Here is a 23470-nt window from a genome sequence, read left to right as displayed (position 1 = left end):
GGAACCATATTCATTCATCAGTTACAACCATAGTTTGACTACAGATAAAATAGTTCAGCAAAAATTAAAGAAATTGTTTTGTAGGAATCAATTGGCTATATGGAATTTACCAAAAAAGAATATTGTGTATTTAATTATTTTTAAGTTGTGCACTGTACATGCTACATCAATAAAGTTTACAGCACACTACTTTTCATGGAGCAAGTTGTTAAAGATTTATTAGCACAGCACTGCTCAGGATATTGTTTATAATGCAAATTTCCAGGTCTCAATCCCTCAGATTCTAAATCAGTGGATCTAGGGTAAAGCCCAACAATCTCTCTTTTAAACAACCTTTCTCTCTACAGTGGAAGCCTTAGGTTTGATTAGGGAAGAGGAAAAATAAACAAAATGAAACATATTGTTTGAGCTAAGAAAAATTCTAGATACCAGCAGACGCTTCCTTTAAGAAGAAACCTACAGATATTCCTTTTGAGTACCACATTCTCTTTTTGAGGAGGGAAAACAATCTATGGTCATGATTCTACACTGGGTATTATACAAAGGAAATCTATTTTGTAAATTAAAACTAAATCTTTCTTCAAAAAATACCTATTATTCCTAAATTCCTACATTATTCATTTAACATTATCACTCTAGTCAAAACCAGTGTGGAAATTTAAAAAATCATCCATGAAATATGATGTCAGTTCATCATGATGATGATCAGTTTTTGTTCATTCTAGAAAATTAATACTATTGAAAATTGCTTTCAGCCTTAAGGTGAATATTTGGCTCATAGAATGTTACACTTAAGTGTTCTCTATTCAGAATACGAAACTGTAACTTGCACCATTGAAATTTATAAATTCTATCTTTCTAATTACCTGCTTTAATATTTTAGCAATATTTGCACCCCCTAGCAGACAAACACTTTGAAACTTTTGCTCCTGGTTTGTTGACATAACAGTTTTTATATGACGATCATCTAAATGATTTTATCCATAGATATGGATTTTAAAAACAGTTTTTGGGACACCTGGGTGGCTCAATGGTTGAGTGTCTGCCTTTAGATCAGGGCATGATCCCGGAGTCCCGGGATCGAGTCCTGCCTCGGGCTTCCTGCATGGAGCCTGCTTCTTCCTCTGCCTATGTCTACCTCTTTCTCTCTGTGTCTCTCATGAATAAATAAGTAAATAAAATATTCAAAAAAGAAAACAGTTTTAAGCCAAACAACTAATTATTGCTGGGAGAAGCCATTAGACCTCCAGTTACTGATTTTATTCAATTCTATCAGTCACTTTTCATGTGTTCACATACAGTTCATTGTGGTTTTGTGTTTACTGTTCAATAGTTACCTGCATATAAATCTTAAGAGAATAGCAAGTCTGCCCAGAAAGGCCAGCTGAAACATTAAAATGGATCAAGAAAAGTATTCAGACACTTATCAGAATTCTTAGTACAAAGAGATACACAGTAACTCATTATCTGAGTGAATACAAACCTATTTCCTCATTTCCCCCCAGAAGAAAAACCTTACATATTGCACCTCCATAACCAATTTTGTATATTCACTGTCCCCATGCATTGGATATTGGAACACACCCAAGTTATTTAGTTGGGCTATTGCATAGTGACCTTGATACGATTTGCTGTAGCTACCTTTTAAAAGGCACATTTTCGCATTTTGTGACATATTTAAAAGTGAAAAGAAAATTTCTGTACCAATTGCAAGAGAGAAATGAGTGATTTCAGACAACATTAAGCAGATCCTATTTTCTAGACGTCCTCACTACTGGGAGCTGGTGGAAATCAAAATATGATGAATCTTCATATAGTAGAAGCCAAGCAGGTTCATCACTTTATCTGTCCTTAATATCTAATTCAAAAGTAACCAGCTACATTCACAGCAGGGCTTACAAGATAAATTAATTCAAAGCCCTTAGCAAGCTTACAATAACTAGAATTAAACTTTCCTTGTCAGGAGCTTAACTATGGTAAAAATTTAAATTAAAAATGTCGTTTTGAAAGTTTTGAAATTAATAAACCCAATTCATTTGTGACACTAGAGACACTTTAAGTTTTGCAATTCAATAACCAAAGGAAAAATCACTTGAAATATTTTTTGAATGCCTTGGAAGTTTAAAAATCATGTTTAAAATGAAAAATTTTGGGTTTCCAAGTTTTTAGCATCTTGGTCATAATATCCATATACTTCCCATCTTTAAATGTTTACTATAATAAAGCAACACTTGTTATATTTATTTAGCTACATATTATTTAAAACACAAGCACAAAGTATGGCTAAACATTTTTAAGTAGATGATTATTTAGACCTTTAAACTGTACATATTTAGAAAGCAAGAGTGTTTTCTTAGTCCCTAGAAATTGATGGGTCACTTCTCTAATGTTAATTACTTACAGTTTAAGTACAAAGAAAAATCATCAAAATAATTTGCTAATATTAACTTCCTTTTGGTTTTATTCTCTGATTTGCAAGAAAAAAAGGACTTTTCCTGGCAATCCATGTACACAGAAAGCTCATCATGTATTACAACTAATTAAAAAACAATTTTTGAATGTACATTTCCAATGTTATATTTTTCACCTGATAAGAGATGCAAGTTTTTTTCAACTCATTGTTTGTCTAATGTTCAGGATGTATTTTCAGAATTATATTTAAAATATTTTTTGGATCAAATGAAGGCGTCTCTCCTATTCTTACTACTGCCAAGCCTATGATTTACACACAGTTTAATTATTCAGATGTTTATTATGTTCTACATAATGAAATTTGGACCCTCATATTTTCTTCCTACATGCTCGATGCAGGCTGCAATTATAGCCACAGATATCTGTTTATTTGATGAATTTTGCTTCTTCTGCATAGTTTGATAAATATGGAAATAAGTCAAAACCTACTTTATATACAGTAATTAAAGTGAAAAATCTAGTCATGATGCAAATCCTTAATTGGACTCCAGGAGAGATATGCAGAATTTCTCTTTAATAATATGGGATGACTAGGGACAGAAAAACAAAGCACACTAAAATATGGTTTAGAAGCACAATTAATCACAAAACAGAAAACAACCAATTTAGCATAGCTCATTCAGTGACTCTCATGGCTCAGGTAATGTTCTTTTAATCATCTGGCTCTAATATTAAGGTTGTGTCATGTGCATCTGAAATAAAATACAATATATATGCTGTTCTTCAGTGTGAAACGTGTTCTTTGGTCTAATTTGTAAACAGAGCCCTTTCATAATAAAATGCTTAGACTACTTAATGACATGTAAGTGAATGATCAAAGCAGTACAAAATGGTTTAAACTGTATTCGTTAAATATATTAATTCTTAGGCCAAAATAAATAAATAAGCCTCCAGAGCTCACAGTAATTTATGCTCTTGTGGAAATTTTGTTTGGTCCTAATAAAGTCGAAACAACTAGCCAAGAGATGTTTTAGGCTTATAACAACATAAAAGATATACTTGTTAAGCAAAATTAAATTAATGTACCCTGAGATGGTGCAGATGTGGCTGGAAAGCAAATCGTAAAAACATCTAAGACCATAAGTGTTTGTTTTCATGTGTAATACATGCATTTTTCTAATCTGCTAAAAATTAGCCATCAGTTGTTCCCTAATTTGATTGTAAAGATATTATTCTCCATATAGGTTTTTGTAATATCTCATTAAGGAAATAATTATATGAGTAGGCTTAACCAGAAAAAAGGCTGGATTTATTGTGTTACTTTGTTTAAATAGAAATCCCGTTATTCTGTTCTGTAGTAATTATCCCAGCCCATACTAAACGAATGAGAGTAGTGCTTTCAAATTTGGAAATGGTCCCTTTCCAAAGTCATACTGAATCGCCTATGCATACCAAATATGCCCCCCTGTTTGTGTCCTGAGAAGAGCCAAAAAAGAGGCTTATCCCTCTGCATTTCATAGGAACTCGATGACATTATCATAAGGATCATTTTTCTGTTCCCCAGATGTGTCCATCAGAAGAGACCATGACTGCAGCCTCCATGCTGAGAGCAGCTGAAATCAGAGAGGCTTGATGTCCAATATTCCAATCACCACAAAACTCTTTCTAACCCAGAATGCCTACCTTCCCAAACAGATGAAAGAGACCAAAGACAACTGAGTTTAGATGGAGTCTTCTTCTAGTTTCCCAAGATGACCTGACATTCTCTATGAGGCACCTGCCATAAAACTTAAAGACTTCAGGGAGGCTTTCCTTTGATGTCTTTTAATGACAGCCAGCCAGCCTTTTATTTGGTACTGTGGCACACGTTTTAGTTTGCAAACTAAAGCACAGTTTAATAGCAAACAATTTCTACACCCAATAAAGGTAATATTGATGATGCTCTAGAACACTTACGTACAATAAAAAAAAAGTGGAATATGCATTTTGCTTTGATTTGTAAGAGAAACATGTAATTGACCTGATATTATAAATGGATTTGTTGTATAAATTTCACATGGGCCAGTATTTTTTTCTTATATTAGAATAATACTATCTTAGTCCTTTCATACAAATACATCAGATTTAGTAGTAAATGTGCCATGTTTAACTACTATGTACTCAATACACTTTCAGAAGTATTTAAAAGGTAGAGACATGTATTTACTGAATCTTTGGTTCTCCACTTTTCACTTTACCTTTGGCTAAAAGATTATTTACACTGTCTTCTCTTTAATATCCCACTTTCCAACATCAATGCTCCTAAAACCAAATTCTAGGAATACTAGTTGCAGAATAAATGCAGCCAATCCTTCTCCACACCTTCGGACAAATTAATGATTTATTCTTTGTTGAGATCAGATTAGATGTAATCACATACTAGACTTTTCCTATGGTGCTCATAAGATGAAAAAGGCAAGGAAATAATATCTTTCAGTAGCCCTGGAAGGCAATTTCTAGCTATATTAGATAGATGATGTTAGATTACCTCAATCTATTTTCATTTTATCAGGTAAAAATAAAACTACAATCCATTGGAAAATTGTATCTACATTATTTAGGTAGTAATCAAATAATACAGGGTAATTACTTGGTAATTAGTCCTTTCATTCATTAGCTATTTCAAAACAAAATTATTTAATTGGTCTCATGTTATAGAAATTGCTTCATTACTAAGAAAATCTAACAGAGGTTTAATTTTAAACTGTGTCATGTGGAATTGCTTTTATATTCCATAATATTTGCAATATGACAAAACTATAAAATATAATAACTCTTTCTTATCAGATGAAAGCATGTCCCCTAAAACAAAACAAAAAAAAATTCCTGGAAATTTTATTTTAAAGATTTTATTTATTTATTTATTTATTTATTTATTTATTTATTTATTTATGAGAGACACAGAGAGAGAGAGAGGCAGAGACACAGGCAGAGGGAGAAGCAGGCTCCATGCAGAAAGCCCGACGTGGGACTCGATCCCGAGTCTCCGGGATCACACCCTGGGCCCAAGGCGGCGGCGCTAAATGGCTGAGCCACCCAGGCGTCCCTATTCCTGGATATTTTAGACTACAGTGATGTACTCTTATAGAGAGACATTTATTTGGGAGACTATTACAAATATTTATAGATTTATATTTCACTAGCAACTTTTTTTTCTATAATAAAAATCCTAGATATTTCACTCTATCTACCTGAGTGGTTGTATTATTAGCTGTTATGCAACAGCTCTTTCCCAAGTGCCTGTACACAGACCCATGCTGGTTGTATTATTTTAAACTGTTTAAAGGCTAAAATCATGCCATCCTTTTGAACATCTACAGATCATTGCCAAAGAAGAAGGGGGGGAAGAGAAGGAGAAGGAAGGAGAGAGGGAGGGGGGAGGGAAGGAAGGAAGGAAGGAAGGAAGGAAGGAAGGAAGGAAGGAAGGAAGGGAGCTTGGAAGGAAGGTTGAAAGGAAAGAAGATTGAAAGGAAGGAAGAGAGGGTTGGGGGGAGAAAGACAGAAAGGGAGGGAGGGGTAGTAGGAAAGGCAAGGAAAGGAGGAAAGGAGGCAGGAAGGAAGAAAAGAAGGAAAGAAATTAATGAAACGATGTCTTCTGTTGTCTGAAAATAATACTGATACAACAAAGAGGAAACAACCTCGGCCTTCTCATTGGAAATATTTAGGCTTAATTGCATGTTATAAAGCCATTTTGACACTGTGAAGCCTCAAAAAATGCCTCTAACTTATTATTTCTCTCTAAATAATTTATAGAAAGATTGACACACCAGATACCTTAAATTCTAAATGTGTCATGTCTAAGAAAATAAGTGTAGACCGAGTATATATCTAATACTTCTTTATCATGTAAGATATCTTAAAGCTTTTAAATATCTAAAAGGGAATATACAAAACAATATAACATAGTGAACATATCAAACTATAACTAGCATTTATAGCTCAATAGGTTCCGTGTCAAACAAAACCAACAAAATACCCTTTAGTTCTCTTTTTTTTAAGATTTTATTTATTTATTCATTCATGAAAGACACAGAGAGAGAAAGAGAGAAAAAGAGGCAGGCAGAGACACAGGCAGAGGGAGAAGCAGGTTCCATGCTAGGAGCCTGACATGGGACTCGATCTCAGATCTCCAGGATCACGCCCTGGGCCAAAGGCAGGCGCTAAACCGCTAAGTCACCCCAGGATCCCCACCTTTTACTCCTCTAATAAGTTAGAAATGCATACAACAACACCAATCCTTGAAAAACATAAATATATTATTCTACAAAGTGTCACATCAGAGGAGTCTCACGGTTTCATGATCTGACAATAAAAATTATTATTTTTCTCTGAAGGCATATTTTTGCAAAAAGCAAAACTTGTATAGTTTCTCTCCTACCATCCCTACCACCCACAATTTGGGTAGTTAGGAAGAAATCTGTTAATTGTTTCATAAAGTCCAAAAACTATGCTTCGGGTGAAACTTGAACTCTTTTGTCACTTCTCTTCAAAATATTTCAAATTTTGAAAGTGTCATCTAATTCACATGGTATCAAAAATCTTGGTTAATACCTTTCAACACTTCTCTCTCTCATATTTTATCATATGAGCATATAAATTATAATATGATCATATGATCATATAAATGATAAACTATCATATGAGCATATAAAGCCTACTCATGTGTTCATCACAGGATTACAATTCTGTGATTCACTGTGAGTAAGGATTCCCTTTTGAAGAGATACACTGTTGACATTGGCAATATCTGTTAAGAATCTGAAATCTAGTGCAGGCCATTTTGTGAAGTGTTTACCCCCCAAATATAATAATCAAAGTAGCGCATTCCCTCCTCAAAAAAGTAGCACACCCCCCCTTCGCCCTTCTACAGTCCTGGGTGAAGAATAAATTCAAGCCACATTATTTCAATTATTATTTCAGGGGAAGGGGAAGCATATTTCACAGCCTAAAAATATCATTATAAAATATATTGCTGTGCAACTAATTTAAGTTTATTGCTCTTAGATATAAATGTTATGATCATGGAATAATTGAAATGTCTTCCTTTAGACCTACAATCCAGCAGGCATATGTGCCCTCTTGTATTTACAAATCTACTCTTGAGAGAATAATAATAAAAATAGCAAAACTTCCATGCCACTTGCTGTATGCCAAATATTGTAGAGAAATTTACAGATATGGTATATCTGTATCTGTGCTCATCCTTGCACAACTCATTTCAACTTTGTGCAATAAGTAGAAATAATTACCCATGTCTTACAGAATCATTACCCAAGTACTACAAACACGTCCATATATTTGAGGCACAGAGGGGCTAAGAACTTTACCCTAGGTCACATAGTATACAAAAACACCACTGAAGTAGTTCTTATTTGGTTTATTTGGGTGAGGGAAACAGACATAACCTCTAAGTAGTCCTGCAGGCAATTAGACTTTTCTAGCTTCAATATCCTAAGGAAGAGATATACACCAATGAAATCAGAGTAAGAAACAACTAGCCTCCTGGTCAGCCAGATGGCCTGAGAACTACCCTTCTTTTTTAACATTTTTTTCGACTATACTGTACCCCCAAGGTGGAGCTCGAACTCATGACCCAGAGATCAAGAGTCACATGCTCTACCGACTGAGCCGGCCCAGCACCCCAGACACCCACCCTTCTTAAAAGGAAATGATCATAGAGTTTGCAATCCTCCCCTCATGATTTAAGAGCCTCCACTTCTCCAACCATCGTGAAATGCTGAGTGAAGAGAAGGTACACCATAGGTCACCAAATAGAGATGAGCACCGAAAGACTGGCCCAACTTGCTGTGAAACCCAGGCAGGAGAAGCTGGAGCAGCATGGACAAGCAGCAGCAGAGTAGTGGACACTCAAAGTGACAACTGCATGACAGAGACATTCTGTAAGAACAAACCCATTCAACAAAGGAAAGAAGAGGATCCAAACTTGTAATGATTTTCAGTGGGAGTAACAAACTCACTGAACATTAGTCTACAGGGGTGCAAGGCTATAATACCTGTTCTCGAAAACTGTAAATGAGCAGATGAGGACCAAAGGAATCAAAGGGATAGGACGATAGCTGATTTGAGAGAGCAGAAGGCACAACTCAGTCACCATCAGACATGTATACCCATTTCCCATTCAAGAACCTGGAATGTGGTCAGAGAAAGGGTTGCCCTGGCACAGTCTACAATTAATTGCAACATTTGATTTCATATTGAGTAAGTGGAAGTTGAGGGCCATTTTCTACAGAGCCATTAGAGTGTTCTCCAGACAATCTGGTTCTAATTACAAGTTTAAGAACCTTAATAGGAGTTTTTCATGTTCTAATAGCTAAATACAGCTGGATCCTAACAAGACACTGGACACTGTGCAGATGTGCGGACAGAGGTAACATGACCCAGTTTGCCTATTTCTCACAGACTGATGGGGAAGGGTGAAAGAGCCCAAACAGTGCCAAGACGCCTGTAGATGCCTCGTAGCGTAAATGACCACGTTCATTCCTTCCATTTATTCTCCACTGAATATCAGAATACTGCATACCATAGGTGTAATAGGATGGAGATGCTGATTCCAATTAAGGAAACAATTTGTTCAATGTTGGCTGTGCTTAACATTTTTTGAGCTTTTCCCATCTCTGTCTTGTTTTGTTTTTGTTTTTTTCTTCTTCTTTTCCTTCTTCGCTTTTCTTAGTCAGGACCTTCTTTGCTTTTGTTTTTCTTACCCCTAAGAATCTCTCTCCTCTTGGTGTAGTTCATATCAGCCTAACAACCTCCCTCCCCGTCACTTGTGTCAAATCTAAATTTTAAAATTGAGTGATGCTATATGGTCCATTAGAGTAAAATGTATGTCTTTCTCTCTCTTCCTCTCTGAAACTCTTTTAAGCTACTTTTTGGTTTATAATTTATAGAATTTATAGTTTTTAAAAGCTCTAAATTTAAGTGGGAGCTTTTCTTTCCAGCTCAAATGTACATATGGAGGTATTTAGTACATGCCCTGAACAGAAGTTAGCTAATTTAAAAATCTATTTGATCCTTATCCAATTATAGCATAAGATATTACAACATAAAGTATCTTTCCTGCTATACAAAGCCTGCTATTTTAGAAAAAGCTAACTGATAAAAGTTAATACAAATAAAAAGCATCATTGCTTTAAAATTCATTATATTTGCATTCGACTCCCATGTAGCCCTCATTATCTCCTTGTAGTTGGTGCCTGTAGCCCTGTACTCATTTTTCCAATTTTCATGAAGGAATTTTTATTTCTTTCAATTACATATGTTCCAAATATTTCAGTTGCCCCTAACTTTTTTTCCAACAAAGGGCCAAAAGTCATGGTTTTTGCTTTGTTATTTTTGCCACAATCAACACTACAGCTAATGTCCTTTGTCTAAATTGCTCTTCATTATCCCCTACATCTTTGTGGTTGTGGTTTTTTGCATTATATTTTTCCTAGTATTGCATCTCCAGTCTCTTGAATATCTAATGTGTTGATATTATTTTCTGAGACTCTCATTATTTCTAGCACTCTACGCAGAGTAAACAACGTATATTCCATTATTTTCTAAATTGCCTTTACACTATTCTAGGAAAGTTTGAATAATCAGATAACTCTAATGCATGACTCTGAATTTCTTTTTTGATTGACCAGAGCAAATCAGTTGTAAGAACAGAAACTGTACACACATGAGTGGAAAATATATTATTTCAGATTATATGTTTTTAAATTATAAATGGGTCAAAATATATGTTTAAATAAAAAAGCCAAAAAAGTCATGATCTATCCTACTTGAAGAAATAGCATTTTAAATATAAAACTTGGAGAATTTGGAATTCTTATGAAATGAATCTTAAATTCCCATCATCTTAATTATTCTATTTTGTCGTATTGCTTTCAGAGTAGAAAGAGCTAACCAGGAATGGAATTTATAAAAAGTTATTCGTTGTGGCTATTATTTTGATTATTTTCCCTTGGTGAGTCAGAAAAAAGAAATGGGAAATATTTTAGGAATTAAATGCAATCTGTATATGCCATTTGATAACAAAATCATGAATCAAGCAGATATAATACTCCTTTAGTATGTTTAAAAAATTTTAGATGTAACAACTCTTATTTTTACATGGCCTTGATATCCAAACCATAAAACATAAGAATTTTAAGTAATTTCTTCCCAATTTTAGAAATGGAAATGGGTGGAAGGGAGAAATCATAATCATTAATAAAAGAACATTCGTGCAGAGTGATTTGTAATTATCTAACCTGGAATCAGGACAAAAATCCTAAATCTTATCATATTATTCTTGTCCAAAAGTTCATAGAAATGTACTCATTAATAAGAAATTATTGGTTTATATATAATTTTAATATCATACTAAAAATTAAACTCCAGTTGTATCCAAGAGGAAAACTTATGCAAAAAAATAAGTACTTAATGATAGCCACAAGGATTACAAAAAAAAACGTGGTGTTCAATCCGATTTTATTAAACGTGTATTTTTCTGCTCCAACTCTGGAAAGATCACAGCCAGCATCCTACAGCACCTTCAAGTATGCTCTTTGAATTATGGCAAAAGTCACACTTCCAACACCCTCCCCCCAGACCACAGTTCCAAAACCAAAACCTGAAGGCAATCACAGTTGACTACAGTACATTCGAAGGTGATCAGGAGAGAGGGTGAGAGATCCATGTTACAAAATAAAAGCAACTTCCCTCAACTAGAACCAGCATCTTGACAACAGCTTGGCTCTCAAAACTATAGAAATTATTAGATTGAAGCTATTGATTCCCAGAACAAACATGTCCACCATTAGGAGGCTAATGTTTCACTGAGAAACAGTTTATTTTTCTACTTGAAGTTGTTTTTGACAAATGCCACGATATAATGGATTATCTGAGCACACTGATGCTTATTTATTTGGATAGAGGAGGCCCTGAAACACAGCTAGTTAGAAACTGTAATATGTAATATTTTAAATACTCAGCTAATGTTAGAAGTAATTAAGATAGCTCCATGTCTCTAGAGGAGATTTCAGAGAAACAATCTTTCCAGGCAAGCTTAAGGAGTCAGGAATCTGTTTTGCACAGGCATTGTTAGGTGTTCTGAATACAGAGACGTCACCCTCCTGCTGTTTGAAACCGCATCAACTGGAAAACCTGCGAAAGAAGTTGCCAATGCTACCCAAAGTGGCCAGCATGCTGGTGAAAGGCTGGCCACGAGCCAAAAACTTTTAAAGTCACAGACACCTGATTTCTAATGATACTGGGATTTGTCTTTCAATTATTATGGCACGGTTAACATATAAATAATCATAAGCACTGTTTCCATGAACTCCACACACAGCATTTTCATTCCTGGAATTGGAAATAGCTATGACTACAACCTCTTACCTCGGATCTTTAAAATTCAGATTCTTGGAGTGGTTGCCAAATCCCATGGCTAGGTTCACATAGTGAGAAATAAAATATACAAACTGAAAGTAATCAGTGAGAGGAAGATGCACTTTTAGATTTTGTTTTAACATGCCTACGGGTGAATTCTTATTTTTCATATTATTTTAAATGAAGACCTCACAAGAACACCTTCTCCATCTATTTCTTTTTACTCCATGGGAAATGATACAAACCAAGGTATGTGAATGACACCTGTCTCTTACACATGACTCTATATAAAACGCTATCTCTATGATTTAATGATTTTTGTTTAATGACCTATTTAACAAAGAGTGGAGTCTAAATGAAGACTTGCTGTTTGTTCCCAGAAGGCTATTAAAAAAAAAAAAACAAAAAACAAAAAAAAAAAAAAACAAGACTATACCTATCTGTAAGGTTTTAAATTGATCAAGGTATAAATTCATACATTAACCCTCTGTGTCAGGGATGATCAAAAGTGGAGTGAATTTGAAAATGTTTAAAAAAGGATGGAAAAAAAATAAATTAAAAAAATAAAAATAAAAAAATAAAAAAGGATGGAAAAGAGATAAGATTTGTGATGCCATGAGGGAAACCCAAAAGGGCAATTAGTAGGTCACTCCCGTTACAGGGAGATGAAATGGACAAATAAGAAAATTCTTGATAGAAGTGAGAAATTAGAAAATCAGAGGGCAGTAAAGGCTTTATTTACTTTGCCATTACCCATTACCAGAAAAGACTGTCTATGCCATCAATGCAAAGATACATGTAGCAAAAATCCACAAAACATTTCATATTTTACAGGTGTTGGTATGATCTACAGACTCTGACATATTCTCTCAGAAGCATTAGTTTTTTTCACAAAAGAAGGGGTTCAACCATAAGTGATTGGCCTTTATTTTTGTTACCATATTCACCTTGTTTCCCCCAAATTTACATCTTTTTGCCAGACATACTAAATCTCTTTTCCAGGCTTATTAAATCTCTTTCGTGCTAATGTACTCACTTCCTACAATTTGCACTACATTACCCCAAATTTGTCCTCACTCTGCAGAAGTGCTTTATGAAGACTCTCATTGTTTGCCAAGAAATTAACTCTCAAGAACAGGCAGAGGTTCCTATACAAGTGCTAATGAGCACTTGGCTCCCACACAGCAGCCACTGCAGCCCCCACACAACAGTGTTAAGTATTTAACACCTTTAGGGAAGCCTCCTGGGTTGAGGACAAAACCCTCAAAGGAGGATGTTCTAATCCCCAGCCCCGGGTTCTCAAACTCTGGCTTGTTTCTCAGATTTCAGAATCACACAGGGCACTTCCTAAAATAAAGATCCTGACGCTGTGGGGCTGGAGTGAGGCCCAGGAATCTGCATTTTTGTGAGTCCATCCTCCCATTTGTAGTTCTAATGCAGCCAGTTCACGGATAAGGTTTACTGTGGGTTATCCCAGTTAGTGCTTGCAGTCCTGACATGATTACTAACAGAACCCCTCATTCTCTAAGTATCCTTGTTTGGACAGAGTGTAGCATCACCAACACTGGGCCCAACGTGGACCACATTTTGAGCAGCCCTATTCTAGACTGTCTTCAAGGACCACTCACTGATCTCCAGATCACTCTATCACAGTTGCACCCATTCATGTGACAACTATTTTTGAGTGCCTACTATCAGCCAGGTGTTAACCTAGGTGCTGGGACTCAGTAGCAAATCAAGCATGTAGACTACATTCTGTAAGAGGGGGAGAGTCAGGTAATAAACAGGGAAGCAATACACATAACATACACAAAAACATACAAAAAACAACATCAGTTAGAAAATGCTGGGACAAACCTGAGACAGGAATTGACCTAGAGAGTACCTGTGGGTGGGGAGAAAAACAGAGTGATCAGGGAAGAAGGCCTGGCTGAAGAGGTGACAAGGACAAAGAACCGGAAGCATAAGCTCTTGATGCACAGGAGAAACAGAATGTCACAGTCAGTGTGGCTGATGGTAGAGAGGGATAAGATGAGGCCAGAAAAATAATCATCATAATGTCACAGTAAGCCAGGTACAGTTACAAACTCTTTATATACATTAGTTCATTTCATGTACATGAAACACTCCATGAAGAAAGTACTCTTCTTCCCACTTTATGGATGAGGAAACTGAAACCTAGAGATTTAAGTAATTTGACCAAAGACCCACAAGGAGCAAGTGACAGAGCCAGGATTCAAAGCCAGGCAATCTGGTTCCAAAGTCCATGCTCTCAAAACATCTCTCCATGATGACAATAATAATTGTACTGGTGATTATAATAATACCTAATAATATCAGCTAATCTTATGTGAATGTTCTCTATTATACTCTTTTCAGGTGTAGCCCCATTTCATTCTCATTCCAAAGACCTTTGGAGATAGACACTATTATTTTCCCTATTTTGCTTATGAGAAAAACTGAGTCAAAAAGAAGGGATTATAGCTTGCACATGGTTACAAGTCAGCAAGTGTTAGAGCAGAAATAGATTGCATTGAGTCTGGAAAATCATAAAAGGTTGAATTAGAAAACTTTAGCCTTTTTCTATACATATGGTTTTGCTCCAAATGATTTTCCAGTAATTTTCCTGGCTTTTGTATATCTTTAAAGTGGACTTTCAGTATTAACTTTGGAATCTCTTAAGAACCACTCAATTTTTTTTTTCAACATCTAAATTCTTTTCTCCTAAACTATCACACTTTGTGGGCTTCCCTATATTTCCTCGGCACATTTTCACATTTCTATGCCTTCTAACTGTGCTTTTGCTTTCATTTTGCCACTTAAGTAGCTACGGTTTGTGTCACTTCCTTTTCATTTACAAAGACCAGATTTTTAGGATTCTATATTTTAAATTAAATATTTTTGAAGCCCTACCTCCTGCCAAGGGTACAAGAGGTCCAGCTCTTAAGTCTCCAAGTACACTGCAGTGGAGGGACACAGCTGTGTGCATCTAATATATAAGGCATGACACAAGAAGTGCCCCTGGACTTAAGTGCATTTTTTTCATCAGCCCACAAAGCTCATCCCCACACTCCCACAGCATCATCACAAAGCACACCGTTTTCTCCAAACAAAAACCACTTTAGGTTATTATTCTGTACTTACTTCTCCCTTTTAAAGTTGTTCTTTAAATCATTCTAAAATGAACACCACATGCATAAAATGCTGGGGCTTAGAGCCATAGCAGTGAGCCCTCCGCCCTTGAAGGAAGAGCTTTGAAAATGAGTGGAATGCAAAGTAAATAGTCTATGTGTGCTAATTCCAGAATTTTTGCAGACCTGATGATTTTCTAAGCTCAAAAAACATATCCCATTGTCCCTTTAGCTTCTTCACTCTTATTTCACAAATAATAATAAATCTGAAGCACAGAGAGGTTAAATGACTTGCTCAAAGTCACACAAATCAAACGGGAAATACTATGAACACTCAAAGAAAGAGAATAGATGAACAGGATACCATCTTCACCAGGCAAAGAGACGGCAATCTGGGAGTCTGTATCAAATCTCGTAAACATGGGAGGAAGACAACCAGAGAACAATTCTAAAGAACAAAGCAGAAGCAGATCATATTTAATCTAATCAAAATCTAGCACGTGTGCTGGAGAAATCATCCAGCTTTAGATTTTCAAAAACCATTAGTTGTCAAATTAGATGGAAGATGAAAGAAGAAATTGCCTTTTGCTGAGACCTACTGCTAAATTTGGTCAATTTTGTTGTTTATCAGTGCATAAAGTCCTTGCACTTACCATTTGACAAATCTGAAAGAAAAAAAAAAAAACACTTGCTGCAATCAGGTGAAGTAGGTTATTAATGGTTCTGAACAGATACACAGAATTGCCTCATCCTGAGGCAATTAAGGCTGGGAAGAAAGCGTGTTTAAAATCTCTGAGGACTAACTATCATGGAACAGGTGGTCTTCTACAATTGTCATTGTTTGTGTCATTCTGAATTGTTCAGTATATTTCTTCTTTTTAACAAAGCACTCATGAATTCAGAGGTCTTCCTTTCTTTTTACCCCCAGCTCAACAAAAGAGGAAAAATCGAAGCCAAAAATAACTAGCGCTGTAACACTTCATGCCACCAAACTTGGATGAAAATTGACACAAACCAGTAAAAACAAAAACAGAAATCAAATAAACCCAATACTGTCAGGTGACTTTTGCAAGTTGAATCCCTGAATCACTTTGATCCTAGCAACTCAGTTTAATATTCTTTGCCTGTCAAAATTGTCAAGCAAAGCCCTTGTAAATTACTGAGGTCAAAGTTCTTGGGAGAGAAAACTTACTGTTTCCAAATACAAAGATATAGGTAACCAAAATTCATTTCAATGTCCAAGTTACTATTTAAATGTCTTTTCCTCCAGGAATCTATCATCAACCATCTCCCCTCCACACACACGTATATGCACTAGCATGGCATCAGATCAGATCATCCTAAGTGATCTCTCAAAGTGTCCTGCCCTCCCCTTAGCTTAGCAAGGTCACACCTCAGTGCCACTGCTTGTATTACTTACTGTCTTTCCTTCTTTCAAACTGTATTCAGCCTCAAGTAATGGAATAACAAAAAAAAAAAAATACTTAAACCATAAACATACTTATTCTCTCCCTATCATGAAGATGGAAGATGGAATGGATCGACATGGCCATCAAAGGACTAACTTCTTTCTTTCCTTCCTCTCTGTTCACCCTCAGCTCATGGTCACACTCCCCTCATGGTCACAAGATGCTTGCAGCAGCTCTCCAGACAACCTTAGGGTGGAATCCTGATGGAGTCACTTACATACTGAGTGGATAACCTGTGTCCTGGTGTGTCTGTGGAAAGTTCTTCTTACACCTGCTGTCTGGGCATAACTATCCCTAGTATCTGCTTTCATGTTCAAAAGCGTCTCTGGATGAGAAATTATATGATCACTCTCTTGAACGTTCTGGGCAAGTTTCTTCAATTCTTTGAGACTCAACTTTCTTTATAAATGAAGAGGACACCTCTTGCATGAGGTACATGTGAGTGACAATTAAATCAGATATCTTATGTAGGGACGCCTGGGTGGCTCAGCGGTTGAGCATCTGCCTTCAGCTCAGGGCCTGATCACGGGGTCCTGGGATCGGGTCCCACATGGGCTCCCTGCATGGAGCCTGCTTCTCCCTCTGCCTGTCTCTCTGCCTCTCCCTCTGTGTCTCTCATGAATAAACAAAATCTTTTAAAAAATCAAAGATTAAATAATAACGTTGAATTTAGTATAATTCTGTTTAATTTTATTAACTTATTAATATTATTTCTTTTGATGAAAGTAAGCAGAGGGAGAGGGAGAGGCAGGCTCCCTGCTGAGCAGAGAACCTGATGCCAGGCTCAATCCCCAGGCCCCAAGACCCCAGGATCACCCCCTCACCCCCCCAGCCAAAGGCAGATTCAACCAACTTAGTTACCCAGGCGCCTCCAGTATCTTTTCTAGAGAAAATAAAGCACTGCATTTGTGAGAGCCTAAGAGGCAAGGACAGTAGTCAGATGGAGACATATGCTTTGCCCCGTCCTTTCAGAGGGAATGTTTTGCCCAACCTACTGTGATGAAGAACTCTGCACACGCTTCTGGAGTAAGCGTGTGATAGTGCTGACAACAGCAACACAAATAACTGAACAACTTCATAACAAGGACATTTTTAAAAAGGGATAGGCATTCCTTATGAGTATGTTGAGGATTGAATTATTTTTTAATCATTCACTATAGGTTTGACATAAACTCTATATGATTGGAGATGTATGTGGAACGAAGTAGAGTTGAAGGGATGATGAATTCATACATTCAGATTAGATGGTGTTCTGCATCCTGAACCGGCCATTTTTCCCCAAGAGCAGGTCCTTGGAACTGAAGTATCTTTTTTTTACGATTTTATTTATTTATTTATTCATAAGAGACACAGAGAGAAGCCAAGACATAAGCAGAGGGAGAAGCAGGCTCCACAGAGGAAGCCCGATGTGGGACTCGATCCCAAGACCCCAGGATCACACTCTGACCCGAAGGCAGACCCTCAACCACTAAGCTGCCCAGGTATCCCAAAATATCTTTTTTAATTTTTTGCAAAAACGAAGCTTAACTCCACATCAGGCTCCCTGCTCAGCAGAGTCTGCTTCTCTCTTCTCTCTCTGCACCTCCCCACTACTCATTCTCTCTCTCTCTCTCTCTCTCTCTCAAATAAATAAATAAATAAATAAATAAATAAATAAATAAATAAAATATTTTTTAAAAAGTAACATTCTCTGGAAGGCGCCGTTGTTTATCATAGACAGAAAGAAACAATCCCTTCCTGGGGTGCCTGGGTGGCTCAGTCGGTTAAGTGTCTGACTCTTGATTTTGGTTCAGGTCATAATCTCGGGGTTCTGAGATGGAGTTTTGCAGAGGGCTCTATGCTGGGCATAGAGCCTGCTTAAGATTCTCCCTCTGCTTCTCTCTCTCTCTCCTCTCTAAAATAATAATAATCATCATCACATCCTGAATTCTGATGCTTTATCCTCACATCCAAATAAAATTAAGTCAATCTGCTTCTTGGAAAATTCGAAAATACTTGCTTCTCTGTGCCGTTATATTGTGGAACTACTATCTTTCACTGATTTTATAAACCCAGCTTAACTCTGTAGTGCTCAGAAGGAAAGAAAAAATCCCAATTAAAATATGCTAAGAACAATAGAGCTATCTTCTCCCAGTAACAAAAAATACCCTGGAAAAGTATCTAGACTGTGGCACTATCATGCCACCAATTAGAAAGACTTTTTACTGTAGAATAGAATCATAGGGGGGAAAAGGAGGATGAAGCCAGCTGGTGACCCAGGAACACCCAAGCAGGATAAGTGATATCCCCAATCCCCAAAATATCATGTAAGCCCCAATACAAGTATTAATGTCAATATCCCCATTCTAGGATGGGTATTAAGAAAGCCACACTAATTCTCAAGCTAATAAAGAAGACATTCTTGAGCAATAAAGCAATTATCTTCCCAAATTTCCAGCCTTCAGAATGCAGCAACAAATTTAGATTATATAAGGCAGGTGTCAACAAATGCCTAACTGCCTGATGGGCAAGAAGAAACAGCATTTTCCCAACTCAAACTATATACTCCAGATATATTTTGTTGGTTCATAAAAGCATGACTAGACTGTCAAATCTTCAAAATTATCAGCATTTACTTATTTCAGAGACAGCAAATCATTTCCCCAGATCGGAGTGCCTGGGTGACACAATCGGTTAAGCATCTAACTTCAGCTCAGGTCATAATCTCGGTGTCCTGGGATCAAGCCTGTATTGGGCTCCCTGCTCAGCAGAGGAGTCTGCTTGTACCTCTCCCTCTACCCATCTGCCTACTTGTGCGCTCTCTCTCAAATAAATACAAACTTTAAAAAAATCATTTCCCCAGAGCTACTGTAAATCTTGCAATATTCAAAGCCTTTTGTGTAGTTATTAATTGATCAAATATTATTTTCTCCCAATATTTTCCTAGGGAAATGACTTAATTTGAGGACATTTACCTTTTTCAGTTTAAAAAGTTGTAATAGGGGCAGCCCTGGTGGCTTAGTGGTTTAGAACCACCTTCAGTCCAGGGTGTGATCCTGGAGACCCAGGATCAAATCCCACATTGGGCCCCCTGCATGGAGCCTGCTTCTCCCTCTGCCTTGTGTCTCTGCCTCTCTCTCTCTCTCTCTCTCTCTCTCTCTCATGAGTAAATAAATAAAAAAATCTTTAAAAAACAAAAAATAAAAAGTTGTAATAGGATGAATATTTCATTTTTTAAAGGCAAAATTTTACTAATTTGGCCAATTATTACAAATTAAATTAAAATCAAACACAAGGCAATCAACATAGTTTTTCTAGGCCACTAAAGAGCACTTTGCTCCCTAAATGAAATGGAGAGAAATAAAGTAATAATGAAGTATATATTTTAAGTTATATACTACTAAGCAGATAGTATTTGGATAATTTATTCTATGCTAAATTATGCTTTCAGATTTCTACCTGCTGTGTGTATACTGTAGTTGTACAAGTCCTACCCACATTCATATTCTGGCACTAATCTTGGTTCTTACAGCTTCTAAAGGTTTTTATCTAGATGTCTATATCACATCACGTATTTCAGTCTTGGAATCACAACGTTCAATGGACCAAGGACTGGAGGCCTCCTTTTCTCTCAAATAAGAGTCCACTGAAACAGTGTATTACCATATCATCCCTACTGCACCCTACTTCCAGGGTTTTCAGAATAAAATAGGGTTCTAGTGAATGATCTGTCTTGCCATCTTTAAGAAATCCAGTCCACACACAGGACTTTAATTTCACTGTTTTCATTGAGAGCTTTTTGTTCTAAAGCGTGCACAGATACCACAAAGTTGTGAGAGGCACAGATCTGCTTTTCAAAGAGATTACAGTCATCCCAAAAGCTGGATGGAGACCAGAAGGCCCAAGTCTGACCAGCTATGTTGATTTAGAATCAGTTCATTTCCATAAGCCTCATTTTTTTCACCTGTACAATGAAGGATTTGATGTGGTATTTGGATCTCCACCAAATACAAGCCTCTCTTATGTTATATTTTACTCCCGAAGTTATCTAAATGATGAAAAATTCTCTAGACTCTCATATTTCGTTTTAGCCAGGTTTCATGCTCACCTTTCTCTCATTAGATCCCTGAAGGTAAATGGATCCCTTCAAATTCTTTCAGGCGATGTTAGTTTTATAAAAGTTCTCTCAATGCTTATTTCACTATAAAAAAGATAAAATCATGAAAGTATTAATTCTCGGGGATCCCTAGGTGGCTCAGGGTTTAGTGCCTGCCTTCTGCCCAAGGCGTGATCCTAGAGTCCTGGGATCGAGCCTGCTTCTCCCTCTGCCTGTTTCTCTGCTTCTGTGTGTGTGTGTGTGTGTGTGTGTGTGTGTGTGTGTGTGTGTCTCATGAATAAATAAATAAAATCTTTATTTAAAAAAAGAGAGTATTAATTCTCTAACAGTGATGCTCTCTAGGGGTATAAAAACATTCTTTTGAGTTCATGTGTGTGTGTGTGTGTGTGTGTGTGTGTACAAAGCTGATCAGAACAGACTTGGGGTTGGCCAGAGGGGAGGAAGGTGAGGGATGGGTAAAATAGATTAAAGGGAATAAGAGTATACTTGTTATGAGGTCCGAGTTATTTATAGAATTGTTGAATCATTACACTGGAAACTTCAAAAATAATATTTTTTTAAAAGAAAAGAATAATTCCATATATGAAATCACTGTTTTGAATTCTCAACATTATAGAAAATTGGGAGGACATTTGCTCTTTTAGAACTAAAAGGGCCCCTGAGTGTTCTTTCAGACACCGTACACAAAGAAGGTGTATCAGGTTCATCATGACCAAGGTGGTAAAAATCCCCACCTGAAAAACAAACAGGCAGCCATAAAAGTCCGCCTGCACCTAGGGACGCACTTAGGCTGGCTACACCCTCCGTTTTTCAACAGAGCATTTCAATGCAGGTTGGCACAACATGTTCTGGAATATCAGCTCCAACTCCAAAATATAATGTGTCCAGTGTGAGGTAAATATCACTGCAGCCAATATGAATAAACTGCTTTCTTATTTTTATTCTATAGTTGTGTTATACCAAAACCCACGCTGTTTTAAAGATATAATGAGTGATTAGGGTAGGAAAATACTGAAGAACTTGCTATAAAGATACGATTGTGAATAAATATTTTCTGCATTTATAATAGCATACACATAAAAACTATTTCTAGTCAGCTGCTATATAATATTATGCTTTTTAATAAATGCCAGCATATTAAAGGTGTGACTCAACCAGTGTCTAAATTAAGGCTCTCTTGCAGAAGCTTATTTAACAGGATAGAATATCTAAAATTTGAAATATAACATGATCATTAGAGAAGGTGGCATATTATCAATCTTATTCCATAGCAAACAGTTAACTATCATTTGTTACATTGGCTAAAAAAAAAAAAATTTAAAGACTATCCCATTACAGGTATCTTTACCCTTGTATAAATGAACAACCTTTTTAAAAGGTTTTTAACTCATAAATCTGCTTCAATCCTTGCATTGGGGGGTATATATATATGTGTTGTATGTGTGAATATACAAATACATATATAAAGCCAATGTTTTAAAATATATTGACCAGTTGAATAATTATTTTAATTCACATTCATACTTCATGAAATAAGATGATCATATAAACTGTATTCTTCTACCTTAGTCGATTAAGGTCATACAACCATATTTCCAATATAAGGTTTGTTGATATTGAAAACAACAAATATTATAGAGAAATTTTTCCTTTGGGAAAGAAATTGTAATTAACTCTCATCCTCATTCCTAAGCATACTAGATACTAAAACTTGACTGAAGTATTTTCTTGGTCCACCAATAAGCTTAAGCAATAGTATGTATTTTCTTACAATCTGACCAACCACACAGCAAAATCACGCATATTTAGGAAACTTAATTTTCTTTATCATCCTTCATTTCAATGGCTGTGCTATGATCTTGCCTTGAAATCTTCATAAGAGAAAGAGGATATTTAAGCTAAAAGAAAAGGTGTATTAAGCCATTGCAAGCAAAGTATTTTTCAGTAGATAGGAAAAAATAGATCTAATGGATTTATTTAATTGTTAGAAAATCATCTCTAATAATAGCCAAATAATAGTTTTACTCACTTGTTTGAATATGTAACAATAATATAAACCTGGGTCTCTGACTAATTGCAGACCAGAACTTCATGATATTTCAGGAGCTACAGATATTTATAGTGTTCGGGAAACGGCATAACAACTAACTGAGAATAAAAACGACTTTTAATCAAAGAAATATGCTACAAAGATTCTTAGAGGTAACTAAAAATTAGCCTTTTCTATTAAAGGAGAGTTGTGGGGGGAAATTCAGAGGTATTTAACTGATAGCAATAGAAAAATATATTTTTTGAAAAATATATTTAAATCGCTGTATGGTTCTAGGAATTAGATCATTCATTTGAGATGAATATATCTTAATTTTTAAGTGATAATCAAGGAGTGGGGTATAAAAACGTCGGGGTTTATGCAGATGATCAGAGATTTCTCATAAAAATTTGAAGGAATTTGAGATAAAGAGGAGACTCTACAGAAAAGTTTGGGGAAGAGTAATGGTCAATCAATGCTAATGTTTTATTCTATAGACTCAAAATAAAGAGCTCCTGCCAAGTCTTCTAGAATTCTAAGTGCTTATTAAATGTGAGATCAGAACCATTTTCCCCATTTTAATCTTACTCTAGAGAAAGCACACATTATAAGGCCTTGTGCTCACCCTATCAGGGGCTACCCTATCAGGGGCTACCCAAGAATGGCTATGCCTTCAGCCAGGTGGAATTACATAAATTAGCATTTCTTAAAGTCACAGACCTTACAGCTCTTATCTTCGCTAATTCTATGTCGCCTACGCTGATTCTGCCCCCACCACCTCTGTTTTCATGTTTGTATTTATGACTTATTTTTCTGGGCATATTTTTTTGTTTGTCTCTATGTTTGCACACGCAGGCATATATCTGTGTTTGTGTATAATAAAACGGTTACTGAGAAATGCAGAGACAGTTAATTG

The 23470-nt window shown here is 36.2% G+C and overlaps 1 long non-coding RNA gene across 2 annotated transcripts in view; it reads right to left on the bottom strand.

Annotated features, from left to right (window-relative positions):
• LOC140613882 (uncharacterized) overlaps positions 1 to 23470 on the bottom strand; it is a 317930-nt gene that overhangs the window by 276105 nt on the left and 18355 nt on the right. The gene's annotated exons all lie outside the window — the stretch shown is intronic.

Source organism: Canis lupus, chromosome 22, assembly GCF_048164855.1.
Source record: "Canis lupus baileyi chromosome 22, mCanLup2.hap1, whole genome shotgun sequence".
NCBI lineage: Eukaryota > Metazoa > Chordata > Mammalia > Carnivora > Canidae > Canis > Canis lupus.
This window is presented reverse-complemented; position numbering and strand designations above follow the sequence as displayed.